Consider the following 13,306-nt stretch of genomic DNA (forward strand, 5'->3'; position numbering starts at 1 on the left):
AGAGAGGACAGAGAGGACAAGAGGTGATGGGATGGCAGGGAATTCTGAGTTAGGGAAGGGTTAATTTTTCATTAGCCAATGGGCCTGTTTCGTTCTGAAGGTGTAACCTCCACATGCATCCTGCAAAATTATGTCCATGCTGAAAGATGACTTTGTGTATTATGTTTGTCTCTCACAGAACACTAAGCTCATGAAGTTCAAAAATGGGAAGTGCAAAGTCCTACACCTGCAGAGGAATAACTCCATGCATTAAAATGGACTGGGGGCCAACCGTCTGGAAAGCAGCTTTATAGAAAAGGACCTGGGAGTCCTGATGGACATCAAGGTGACCATGAGCCAGCAATGTGCTCTTGCAGCAAAGAAAGCCAGCAGCCTCCTGGGCTGCGTTAGGAGGAGTGTCACCAGCAGGTTCAGGGAGGTACCCGGCACTGGTGAGGCACATCTGGAGTTCTGGGTCCCATGATGGATTGCCACAAAAGAGATTGCAAGAGAGTACAAGAGAGACATGTCCATCTCTCCAGCACAAGAGATACAGACATACTGGACACAGTGCAGCAAAGGGCCGTGAGGGTGATTAAGGAATTAGAGCATCTGTTCTACAAGGGCAGGCTGAGAGAGTTGGGATTGTTTATTCTCTAAAAGAGAAGGATTGGGCAGGGGGATGTGTTCTTATCAATGAGTCCTGATGGGTGGAGACAGACTCTTCTTAGTAATATACTGTAAAAGGACAAAACGCAATATCCACAAATTGAAATACATTAAATTTCACTTAAACATAAGGAAAAGTATTTTACTGTGAGGGTGATCACACACTGGAACAGGTTGTGCAGTGACACTGTGCAGTCTTCATCCTCAGAGATACTCAAAACTTGTCTGGACAAGGTGCTGAGCAGCCTGTTTTGAGCAGGGAGGTTGGACAAGACAATCTCTAGAGGTCTTTACCAACTTCAGCTATTCTCTAAAAAGTAATTGACTAATTCTAAATAAAAATAAAAAAAAAAAATTAAGCAATTAAAGTTAAATGCTTTTTAAGGTAGTTGACTGTTAGTCAATTTGACTTTGAGTACCATTTGTGTTTTCAGACAGCGTGATGAAGGCTAGGTACCTCAGCACAGGACCTGAACATAAGGACAGCAGATGGGTGCACCTTAAGAAACAATTCATAGATATCCAATTGAAAATGCTGAGGACGAGGGTAACTCCTCTCCTCTCATTAGGACTCTAAGTGATTTTCTATCCACCTGGGTCTTTATCCCACACCCTACTCCTAAACGTTGTCACCTGTAATCCTTCCTTCTAACCAAGTATTGTGTTTAGAGGAGAATAAAGTGGTGGCAATAAGACAGAAGCCACACCATGTCTTCAAGGCATCCTAGTCATTACAACATTTGTTCAGGATGTATGGGAGCTCAGTTCAGTTCTCTTCCCTGCCGTGGGCAAATCTGCATCAATCAACGGTTCTATAATAGGGCACTTACAATCCCCTCGTTGAAGCAGTGTCACTGTACATATAATAAATCAAGACTTACAGGGCAGAAGGAGAAAGTATAAAAGTGAAACTGATTCCGTAGCTAACTATTTATGTGGGTATTCACCTTGAGAGGAGACCGATCTTTTCTTGCCTGATCCCAGGACAGTTTCTGTAATTTTAACAATGACTGTATTATGTGCTTAATTATGAAAAAGACAGGCCATTGGGGAAGATTGATATCAGAAAACTTCGATTTACTTGGCCTTAGCTTCCATTCTTTGTGGATTGGATATTACCTAGCATAAGTATGTAACTTTCGTGGCAAATTTGGTATCACACTGCATGTAATGAGATAACTCATGGCATTGACTTTCTGGCATTGAATCAGTTTCCATCCAACACAAAGGTATTTTTTTCTGAATAGTTACATCTAGGACAAGTTTCATTAAATCAACCAAAAATAAAATTATTACATTAGTATTCACAGCAATATTTTTTTCTGACAAGATCAAAGAAATGTTACAATTAATACACTGTTATTCACCCTCTGAACTCTCTTTCTTTAGACTCACATTTTTCTTCATCCTACCAAGACCAAAATTGTTTTTCTTCTATTAGCATAGAAACTTAATTAGGAAAGTTATGTTAGTGGAAATTATAATTTTCTTTCAAAAAATAATTTTCAGGTGTCCAAAACTTGTTTATCTTCTCCCCTACAACTTAGATTTTTACCCTTCAAAAATCTGTAAGTTTCAAAATGAGAAGTCACATGCTTCTTCAATGAATTTGGGATTATTACAGTCCAAACTAAGTAATATTATATAGTGTTTATGCCTAGCACTTCTGCATATAAACTGTACTTGCATATAAACTGCACATGCTCTTTCCACAGCACCCACATCTAGTGCTGGAGCCTCCATGGGGATCTGGGACATGGCCATGCTGTGCCCTACCACACCTATGGCCTTGCAGCACTGGTGTCAGCCCCAGTGGGGACCCCCCCAGCCTCTGCCTCACCTTGTTGGGATCCTGGGTTTTCAGAGAAGGACTTGGTGGAGATGAGGGGTGGGGACCTGGCAAGGTGGCAGAATGGGATGGCAGAATCACCTGCCTCTGGAGCCTGTGGATGCTGTGGTGGCAGCTGGCTGGCTGGATGTAAGAATCTGCGGAATGCTATCCTTTGCAAATCTTGCCTGGAGGGTTTGTGGAATTTTACATCTGCAGAGATACTCAAAACACAATTGGACATGTTTCTGGGCAACCTGCTGTGGCTTACCCTGCTTGAACAGAGGGGTTGAAATACATGCTCTGGAGAGGTCCCTTCCAGCCTAAACGTGTGATTCTGTGAATAAACAGTGTTACCTTTCTTCATTATAGAAATGTATGTTGTATCATATTGAAACCTGTTGAATATACAGCAGTGTAAATAGGAAGACATAATGGCTCAGCTGTGCTTGTTAACTTGTCATAGACACATTTAATTCACAAGGCTTTAATAAGTGATAATGCCCTAAGTGTTCAGATCATTAGAACTGGTTCATCAGTACCCTAGAAAGGCCTCTATGCCTAGGACAGATTGCTTTTGTCTCCCGTTGAGCACACTAGCAAAAGGTTGGGAATATCGATTTTATGGGTCTCTTTGAGACTTGGCTTTGTGGCTCCCTTATGGAGCTTCATTGCCTCCATCATGCCATTATCATGCAATATTGTCTTCAGCTGAATAGAATTGCTTTGTGTTTGGAATAGGGTAAGTCACACAGTCTCTTAAACCAATTTTAGGTACTGGACTGAAAAAATGGTGTGCAAAATTTTAAAAATAATTGAGCTTAAAATGAAGAAACAATATACTTGTTTACAAGACCACTTATGAATATTTTAATTAATTTTTATTCTTGTCCTGAGGTTAACAGGACAATAAAAATGGAACCCAAACACATTTCTGTGTCATCATGAATTAAGGCAATCAGTAGAATTCCTTGACAAGTTGCCAGCCTGCATCATTAGGGGCTTCTCTGATGCTCATTCCACAACAGATTTTTAAATCTCATCATCTGTGTAAGCCATCTTTGTCAGACAGGAAGGACCTTAACAATGTCTTTGTTTATTATCTGTACATCACATGAAACTAACATGACACTTCAAGTCTGTTGTGAATGTCTCTATGTCCATAGATTCTCCTTCAAACATGCTAAGTGTTGGCATCCAGTATGACACAAACTTTCAGTTATCTGTATTGCTTAAAACTGTACAGACTGATTCCCTCATCCCCCTGAAAAAAACACCTGCTATAACCAGAACACCCTTTTACACACAAAAATCTCTGCACTTTATGTCATACCTACACAATATTTTAAGCAAATCAGAAGAAGCATTGGCTTTGAGAACAGATTGAGTAAAAATCTTACATATTTTAAAATGATACTGTGTAAAGATTTGAGGTATGACAGGTTTTGAATGATCTGAATGTTTTTCAAACTTCAGAAGTGATAATAATTGGAGATAAAGGCCTTTTTTTGGACAGGACATTTCAATATTGTCTTCATAGGTGATTTCTCCTGCCTTATGATTAACTGTGGTGCTGAATGAAGCTTTTCTACACAGTATTCTTTCCCTTCTGTCTTGTCAGTTTTAGTTCCAATATAATTTTAAGAGATAGCTTTTGAATCATTAGACTTTTCACCTAATTGTAAAGCCATTACAAGCTTAATATGGGAAGAGCTGAACCTGTCAATGCATACATTTCTTTCAGTTTAATTGCAGTCCATCCACCTTATCTTCCTTCTAAGCTTCTTTTAAACTTAGATAACATTCTGTATGAGATTTCCCATAAACTAAAATGTCATTCTTGGAAACTGTGATACTTTCCAAATGCTGCAGAATCATACACATTTTTCTAAGGTGATTCTGATGCCAAGTGGGAAGCGAAATAGTAGGTATCTTTTAAATAATGTCACAATAAGTTGTCATCTTGTTTTTTTTTCAGGAAGATCTTGTGAGAATAATTTTGACAAAACATTTTTCATTAGAAAATGTTGTCTTGGTGAAACCAAAGTTTTTCACAGAAGTGTATATCTTTTCAATAAAATTTTCATAATGATTTTTTTTTCAGGTCCAGAATAGAATTTCTAATCAAATCCTGACAAACTGAGATACACTTACCTCTGTGGTCAGGGCAGGTTAGGAGACTTAGGTTTAAATCTCTTTGAGCTGCAGCAACTAGCTGAGCCTGAGTCTAACACTTTATAAGAGGCTGTCCTCAGTGCTTGAATGCTGGTTTGGGGGCTGAATCTCTCTCAGTCTCCTTTAATATCTCTTGGGAACTTTCTAAATATTTTAGTTTTTTCCCTACATGGAGGTAAAACATATAAAAATATTACAACTGATTTTATTAAAATAGAATTATTTTGGTTTCAGGTCAGTCTACTTGTGAGAGTGCAAAACAAAAGTGCTGTTTAGATGTTTTTAGATAGGAAGACTCGTATCTTTGAAGTTCTACTTAGAGATTCAGGTCATAGCTCTGTGTTGATTTATAACACATAATTCTCCTTTATTTAAGTGGAATTATCTCAATGGGTACAGGTAGAAAGCTTGGGCATTTCTGTTCATAAGCTCTCACAAAGGAAAAAACATGTCATTTGAGTAGACAATTTTATGCACATATTATATAGCAATACACATTCTCTGCTTACAATACTATTCTAGTTCCTTCTTGTGTAGATTTTAGTTTCTAACATTCCATGTCGCAATAATATAAAACAATTTAAACAGTCAAGGAATTAACCAAATAGTGGAGGACTTGAAGTCCTCAAGCAGGTTCTAAATAATAAAGAGTGTTAACATTGCTGATAGCTACTGTTACAACAGTGGACTCAAGCTACACTGTCACTTCTTCTAAATTAATCTGAGGCGCTCAAAATTGCGTGAGATTACTAGACCTGTCAGGTGGGCAATTGTACATATAAAAATATCAGGAGATACATGACTTGAACAAAACTTTTGTGAAACACCTTGGTTGTTGGGAATTAATTACTAAAAATTAGATATTTAGAATGAAATTAACTTTAAGAACATACTATGTGAAAGCTCTTTTTTTTTTTTTACATTTAAAATAAGCTATGATATGATAATAATAGACACTGCTACTGAACATACTTCTTTTGGTATATTTAAATAAAGGGAATATTTATTTAGAAAATAAAAAAGTGAACTATGAGTTGCCTTTTAAACTGGACTAGACATGATGTAGATCAGGAGCAAAATGCTCTTTACTTTTTCAGGGACCAAAATAAGTAGATCTTGACAATCAACTATTTTAATGCATTATGGCTCAATAGGAATTGACTAGCAGTATTTGAGGTCTGTACATTCTGAAGCCTGGGTTACTGAAATTAAAAAAAAAAAAAAAAAAAAAAAGATGATTTAGTGTAAAACTGTAACCTTATTAATTACTACTTAGCATCCAGGATCACTGAACTGCAGTAGGGAAATCCTTGTTTAGCCAACTCCAATTTTCACTAAGGCTTTAGAGTTCTGCATCTGCACATGACCTGAATTGACTTCCTTTGGACAAGCACCTATCTTCTGCCTGTGCCCTGCTGGAATCCATGATCTGACAGTCACGTCAGGGTTCACATCTGCTAAGTGCTCTCACAGCATATCAAATACACATTATCAGAAGAGCTATTACAAAGTGTAATCATGTCCTCATTCTTTCTAAAACCCATTATCACAATGTAGAAGGGTAAGTTTTTATTTCTCACCTTTGAATTAAAACAAAAGGATTATGGCCATTCATTCATGAAGCCTGAGGTAACTTATATTCTAAACTTTTCTCCAGAAGAGTGTCTTCAAATTCACCTTTCTTGCATCCCTAGAAAATGAGTGACTTTTACTGCACAGAAAACATTTTATACTGAAGAATGACTCTGTGATCAAACAAGGTATTCTGCAGCAAAGAGTAGATTTAGGTCAGTTTCCTTCACTGTCAGGGGTTTTTTGTTCCTTTCTTTTTTTTTTTTTTTCCCTTTATTTTTTTCTTTTTTCCTTTCTTTTTTTTTTTTTTTTTCATTGATGGTTGTTTAAGAGAAATTTTATACTCAGCCCAAAGTGCAAGTACTGTGACTTAATTACTTTAGTAACTCCATCTCTTAATTTCTCAATTATCAAATGCCTAAAATAATCACATTCCTATGCAAACACTTTGCTAATTGTTGATGAAAGAAAATTTAAAAATGCATACGTCAAAAGTGCAAACATCACAGTACTGGATGGAATTCTATTCCAAAATAAATTGATTATGAACATTTTTTGTAACTTCGCCCTTTTCTCATAGGCAGGCAAAAGGTGACACACTGATTCTTGCTGGATATACTGGTTTGGGCTGGGATAGAGTTAAATTTCTTCATAGTAACTTGTATGGGGCTATGTTGTGGATTTGTGCTGAAAATAGTGTTGATGATGCACTTATGTTTTAGTTTTTGCTGAACAGTGCTTACACAGTGTCAGGGACTTTTCTGCCTCTCAGACTACCCTGCCAGTGAGCAGGCTAGGGGTACACAAGAAGTTGTGTGTGGACACAGCCAGGACAGCTGACGCCAACTGACCAGAGGGATATTCCATACCATATGACACTGTGTTCAGCAATAAAACTGGGGGGATGGAGGTGGGCAGGCACTGCTGTTTTTCCAAGGCTGGCTGAGCAAAGATCAGTTGGTGGTGAATAATTGTTTTCTTTTGCATCACTTGTTTTTCTTAGGTTTTATTTTCCTCCCTCTTTATTGTTGTTTTTTCCCCCCTACTTTTTTTTCTTAACATTATTAAACTGTCCTTATCTCAACATATAAATTTTCTCACTTCTACACTTTCAGTTCTCCCCCATCCCACTGCAGGGGAGTGAGCAAGCAGCTGTGTGGTGCTTAATTGCCAGCTGGGGTTAAACCATGATACTGGACTAGACACTGCCTGTCAGTCTACTCACTTTGTTCATGACTACACAAGAAGGATGGATGCAAGAAAGGAGGATAAAAAGAGGAAATAAAAATGAACCAAGTGAAAAACATTTGTTTCTCAGACACTGGCAGCAGTGTTAGATTCTGCTGAGACTCTAATGCAAATTTATATGAAGTTATGAATTCCCCTTTGTTTTTTTGAACACTTAGTAGAATTACAACTTTTACTACAGATTACAGCATACATTTGAATGTATGTGTTCAATGGCCCTTGATCATGTTGGCTGTGCCTGTGCTTCCATGAAAGAACACAATGCCATAGTGACCATATTGTATTTCTTTCTTGCCTTCCAACTGTAAAAATGGCAGCAGGTGAATTTGCTCGTAAAATTGACTAGTCAGTGACTGAACTATTGATTTACTTCAGCTTGGTGCTAACTAGTTTTATGCTCACTTGGGCACAGCAAAATCTGCATGTTCTAGAGAGAGTATTTTTTTATGCTTGTGATTCTACTTTTAGGTTCACAGTTTACGTCATAGGTAGACCAAGCAGTGAAGATGGACTTTGGATACACATACCTACTCTGCCTGAGAAACTATGATAGTTGTCAGTACTGAACAAATCTTCAATGTGTTTTCTAGTCAGCCATTTCTTGACTTTGTTTCCATGTAGAAGCTCCATGTAGAAGCATCTCCATTTCTTGTAGTATGTGATAAAAAAAATTTGGAAGGGAAGTTTCCCTAAGGAAAGGACAATGTTCTAAAAACATGTCAGTCAAACCAAATTCAAAGGGGTTGCATGGCCTAAAGACTGAGACCCAATTCAAGAATCACAGGCTGAGAGCAGACTGGTATTTCTGCATTTAGGATTCCTTTCGTTTATTTTGTAACTTGCTTGTAGCGTGTAAGTGTAAAGAGTTAATTGATAAGAAAAACAATTGGTAAACCTGTATTTGTAACCAAGGAGCTAGAACTTCCTATAGCCCCACATTGTATGACAGACAGAAACCAGGAAAATGTCTAAGGAACTGTGAAGGACTGGTATGAATGGGCAGCATATGGTCTGTACTGTGTTGCTAGGTTAGAAGCAAAGTCCACACACCTGTGACCATTTAACAGCCTCAGAACATTGGGAAGTTGTCATCCAGATCAAGATGGCTTTAAAACAAGTGGAAATACATGGTTGGCTTCAGCCAAAACAGGTGTTTATTCAGGAAGTGGAACTGGAACACCTTCTGAAAGAAAGTGATGTTTGCTTTTACAAAGTTTGCTTTGATTTTCTGTAGAGTCACATAAATTCATCTCTGCAGGGATTTCACTTTTCAGTAGTTTTTGCTGTTCTATTATGATGCTCACTTCATTCTTCTGACTCAAATGTTAGAAAGCTAGTGTTTGACTTTGACTTTTTCTATGATACTGAGGGTGACAGGAAATGGCCCACTGCTGTTATACAGTCAATTGAATGGGCAGCTGCAGGGTGTTGGCATACCACAGCTTGTGGCAATGCTGACAAAGAAACAACACACACAGTGGCTGTCTTGGAAAATGTATAAATGAGAGATAAAGAAATGACCCAGAAGGGTATATAACATTTAATTTGTAAATAGGATCTTACATTACAAGCTGTAAAACACTTGTTCTCTTGTACAACATAATCTGAAGCACCATGAAAACTTGATATTCATGTTTTCCATTCTAGATGCCAATTCTTTTTATACCAAAGGTCCAAAAAATATGTTCTGTATGTTATTCCCATGTATCTGCACTTGCTAATGAACACACAGTCATAACAACTGGCTGGCTTTCTGCCAGAGCCCAAGCAAAGTAATATCTAATGCACCAGCTGTCAAACAGCACACCACGGGGGATGTGGAAAATGATGATCTGGCACTGGCTTCTGGCTCCTCCCTTGTCATGCCAAACACCTTTTACAGGTGTCCAGATGCTTTCTTGCAGAAAGGGAGCCTGGATGACTATAATTGATGGCACATGAGACATGAAACAGCAATGATCTATGGCAGTTTTACATATAACTTCTTTGATTGTATTTTGTTTGCTTAAACCTGGTACTGAAGTTGCTATTAAAAGGTTCAAGAACCTTAATCTTCTGGTTAGTAGTCATATTACAAGGTAATAGGTAAGAAAGAAGGAAAATGGGAAGAAAAATATCATGTAATTGAATAGATTGGGTTAACCTTGGAAGGTTGAAAGATATGATAAAGAGAAGGAACAAATAGAAGGCAAAAGTATAGCTCTTAGGATAATAAATATAACTTGTTTAAACTCCATTATGTTTTGTTTTGAAAGGGGAACCCTGGGTGAAGTGGTGTTTCCATCAACAGCAAGAACTCTTTGAGAAAAAAAAGATCAAATTGCAATTTAAATCCTGTTAATATAACATACCTATATTATCACTTACAATAGCTGAGTAGTTGTAGGTCAATAGCAGAGAAAATCATCATCATGCATATATAGTCTCAGAGCATGTAGACTGAACAGTTCAGTGGAAGGCAGTATTTTTTCTTTGCTTTTATTTACTGAATATTGGTTTATATTCTCAGACCTAAGTACAAGTAACTTCTTGAGAATGAAACAAACCAATCAAGAGAGGTGACTGAGAACATGTTTGTTTGCCTCCTTCTCCCAAATGTTCTTCAGGAGCATGTAATGCACTCTGTTGATTCTGAAGATTAGCAAAGGTAAAGTTAGTTTTGCAAGAACCCCTTTAAACAGAGGGCAATTTCCTTTCTTGATGCTCTGAAGTCTAATATTCCATTGAGATTCATGCCTAAGGAACTACCATATTGGTTTTTTTTTTTGTTTGTTTGTTTTTTTGTTTTTTTTTTTTTTTTTTTTCTGGTCACTTTGTGGTTACTTCAGCTACTTTGGCACAAATCAGAGCAGAAGCTCTTTATATAGTCAAAAGAGAGCACTGGACACTGATCAGGATCAGTTCAGAATGCTTAAAATTAATTAAATTGGTATTCAACTAGTCACTATAATCAATGGAGACTAGGGCACAGGTTTTATCATGACTTCTTTAACACTGGAGAGTTCAACTGGGAACTAAATATTCTTTCTATTGATTGCAAAGGTAGCCCACCTGTGACTACATCAGACATTATAGATGTTTAAACTTAGATGAAATGGACTTCTAAAACTATCTCTTTCCTCAGTTCAGACAAACCATAGACAATACATTAGCTCCTGAATTTGCAGCCAGGGGAGTCCACATTAATATATCCAGGCCTGACTACATGGATCAGTGTAGGCAACAACTTTGATCTGTCTGCAGCTGTTCCCCTGCTAAGGAGTTTTAATTTCTCCTTTAGCAAAGGCTTTGATTGCTCTCAGGTCCCACAACGCACATCCATTCTGATAGTCATTTAGCATAGAAGCATAGTGAGAGTTAGAAAATCCAGGTCCAGAAAGAGCAGAAATAATAATTGCACTGGGGAAGTGGTATTTGTGGGGACACATTAACCCTGTTCTGCAGATCTGTTTGAGAATTTTATTCTGTCTCATGTCTAAATTTTCAGAGACTTACTCTTTTCCTGGTGCAGTTTGCAGAATTCAGGTTTGGTCCATACCAATAGCTGAACAACCACTTGGACTTTGGACTTAATTCAAATTTTTAATGAATTTAAAGGCTTTTTGGGGAGTGAAAGTTGGAGTTAATATTCATGTATCAGTAGAATTTACAAGAAATTATTGTCCTCAAAACCTTAGTTCATCTGTAATCTCTTGTGGGGATCATACAAAGTCCAAAACTCATATGTAGTTCCTAGTGAAGTACCAACATTAGCTGTTGGTCCTACTTGGAAATACTAGCTATGGAAAGAAAATTAGAAAGCTTTTATCCTGTTGTCCCATTTTCCTGAGGTGATTTATAAAATAGTTCCGTGAACATTTTGACCACATTGTTCCCATTAGAAAACTGTTCCAGGATGTCATCTGAATTGAATTTGAAATCTCAATATATTAGTAGCAAGTCTATATTTAACTGGTTATATCTAAGCAGTTTAAAAGAGGTTGGTTTTCCTCATTGTTTACCTCCACCTCATATTTACAAAGGTTAAAACTATATCCTCTCAGCTTTGAATGAGCCATGTTTATATATAACACCATTTTAACTGTCTCTCCAATTAAGAGGCTTTGGCAGTTGAGATCAAAGTGGTGTGAAATACTGTAAAAGTTTTTACTTCCATTAATGATGATCATATTTATAGGCCTGTGGTATGTTTAGAGCGTGATAATAGGGCACATGTATCATTTGCCAATGAAAATTTACCATTGTGGACTGTAGAGTACCTCAAATAGAGTACTTCATCGTTAGGAGGAAGTAAAAATGTTGGAAGTGATGTTCAGAACTGAGGTACAACAGTTTGGAATATAAGAGAAAGTATCTAATTGCAAAAGGCACATATGAGCTAGAATAAATCTGAAAAAGGAGCAACTTTGACTTGCTAGAAGTCTAATCAAGTCATTACAGGCATCTTCCTGTTGTTCTAGTGTGAATTTTCACAAGGCTGTTACCCAGTTTCCCTACAAAATCAATGTTGATTTAAGTGCCACTTAAGAAGGTTTACCTTTTTACACACACACTTATGCTTTTGCCTACTCTGCTGGTACACACAAGAGTCTGAGTGGATGTAACATAGAGGTCAATAAGACATGAGGTTTGAGTTAAGTACAGTGGAGCCTAGATAGCGCACCCACACTCAAGTTTGTAAAAAATAGGATGCTAAATCTGACCTGCTTTGTAAAGCACCTTGAAATATAAGTGATGTTATCTCTTGTGTGGTACTCAGAACTCCTGATGATTAGACAACCACATAACTTTACTAAGGTTTGTTTTGAGGTGGGAAACCAATATACACTTTTCCTCCTTGTTCACTGATTTTGTTCTGTTATTTCATGAAATGAAAATAATTGGGGTTGAGAACACTGTTATGGATGAGTTGTTCAAAATCTTTGCTTTGAGAACCTTGTCTCTGTGGGGAGGGGAAGAACACAAACCCTTACCAGATTAGTGATTACATGTGTGCATTATGTCAGGGTGCTGTGAGGACTGGCAGTTGCCTGGATCCAGATACCAGGAAACACAGGGGATCCCCATGGGTCTCACCAGGCAGGACCCATTTCATGACCCCCAACCAGGGAGCAAGACAGGCCAGGAGGGCAGCTGAGGGCAGTCCCAGACATCAGCAGGCACCTCCGTGGGTTGGTCCTGGCTCAGCAGTGCCAGACCAGGGCCCTGCTGTGGTGGACCTGGAGAGCCATACTCTTCCAACATCACTGGGACAGAGCCTGGAAGCTCTGGGCTGAGCTGAGACGGGGCTCTGGGCCATGGGACAGGGGTGGGGGTGGCCCCAGGGGAAGCTGGATATAGCCACTGGGGGCCATTATTGCCCTAAGTGCTACGACATTTAATGACCCATATGATAAACACAGAGGATCAGTTTATCAGAAAGAATGGTTAGATTCTTCTTGATCTTCTAGGCTGAGGACCTTTCTTTTCACATTGTCTTCACAAAGATAAAAGAAAGTGACAAGGAAAAATAAGGAAACATTAATCTGAGAAGCCATTTTTTGATGTTTCCTACCTACTCTAGGGAAAAGAAAAGGATGAAAATACACTCTGTCATCAGTTTTTTTTTTTAAAAAATGAACACATTAATTTCAAAACAAAGCACTATAGATTTTGGTAGCTTTAAAAGTCAGAATATTGCACTTCTTACTTATTTCTTGGTCTTCAGGAATCATATAACCCACCCTGTTTTATTTAGCATGGAGATCTGTTGTTCATGGATTGTATTGCAGATTGCTTAAAACAATAAGGTATGTTGCCCACTGCATTATCTGTTTCTTACCTTTTCTTTTAGAA

Source organism: Tyto alba, unplaced genomic scaffold (assembly GCF_018691265.1).
Source record: "Tyto alba isolate M040663 unplaced genomic scaffold, T.alba_DEE_v4.0 Super-Scaffold_2, whole genome shotgun sequence".
Classification (NCBI taxonomy): Eukaryota; Metazoa; Chordata; class Aves; order Strigiformes; family Tytonidae; genus Tyto; species Tyto alba.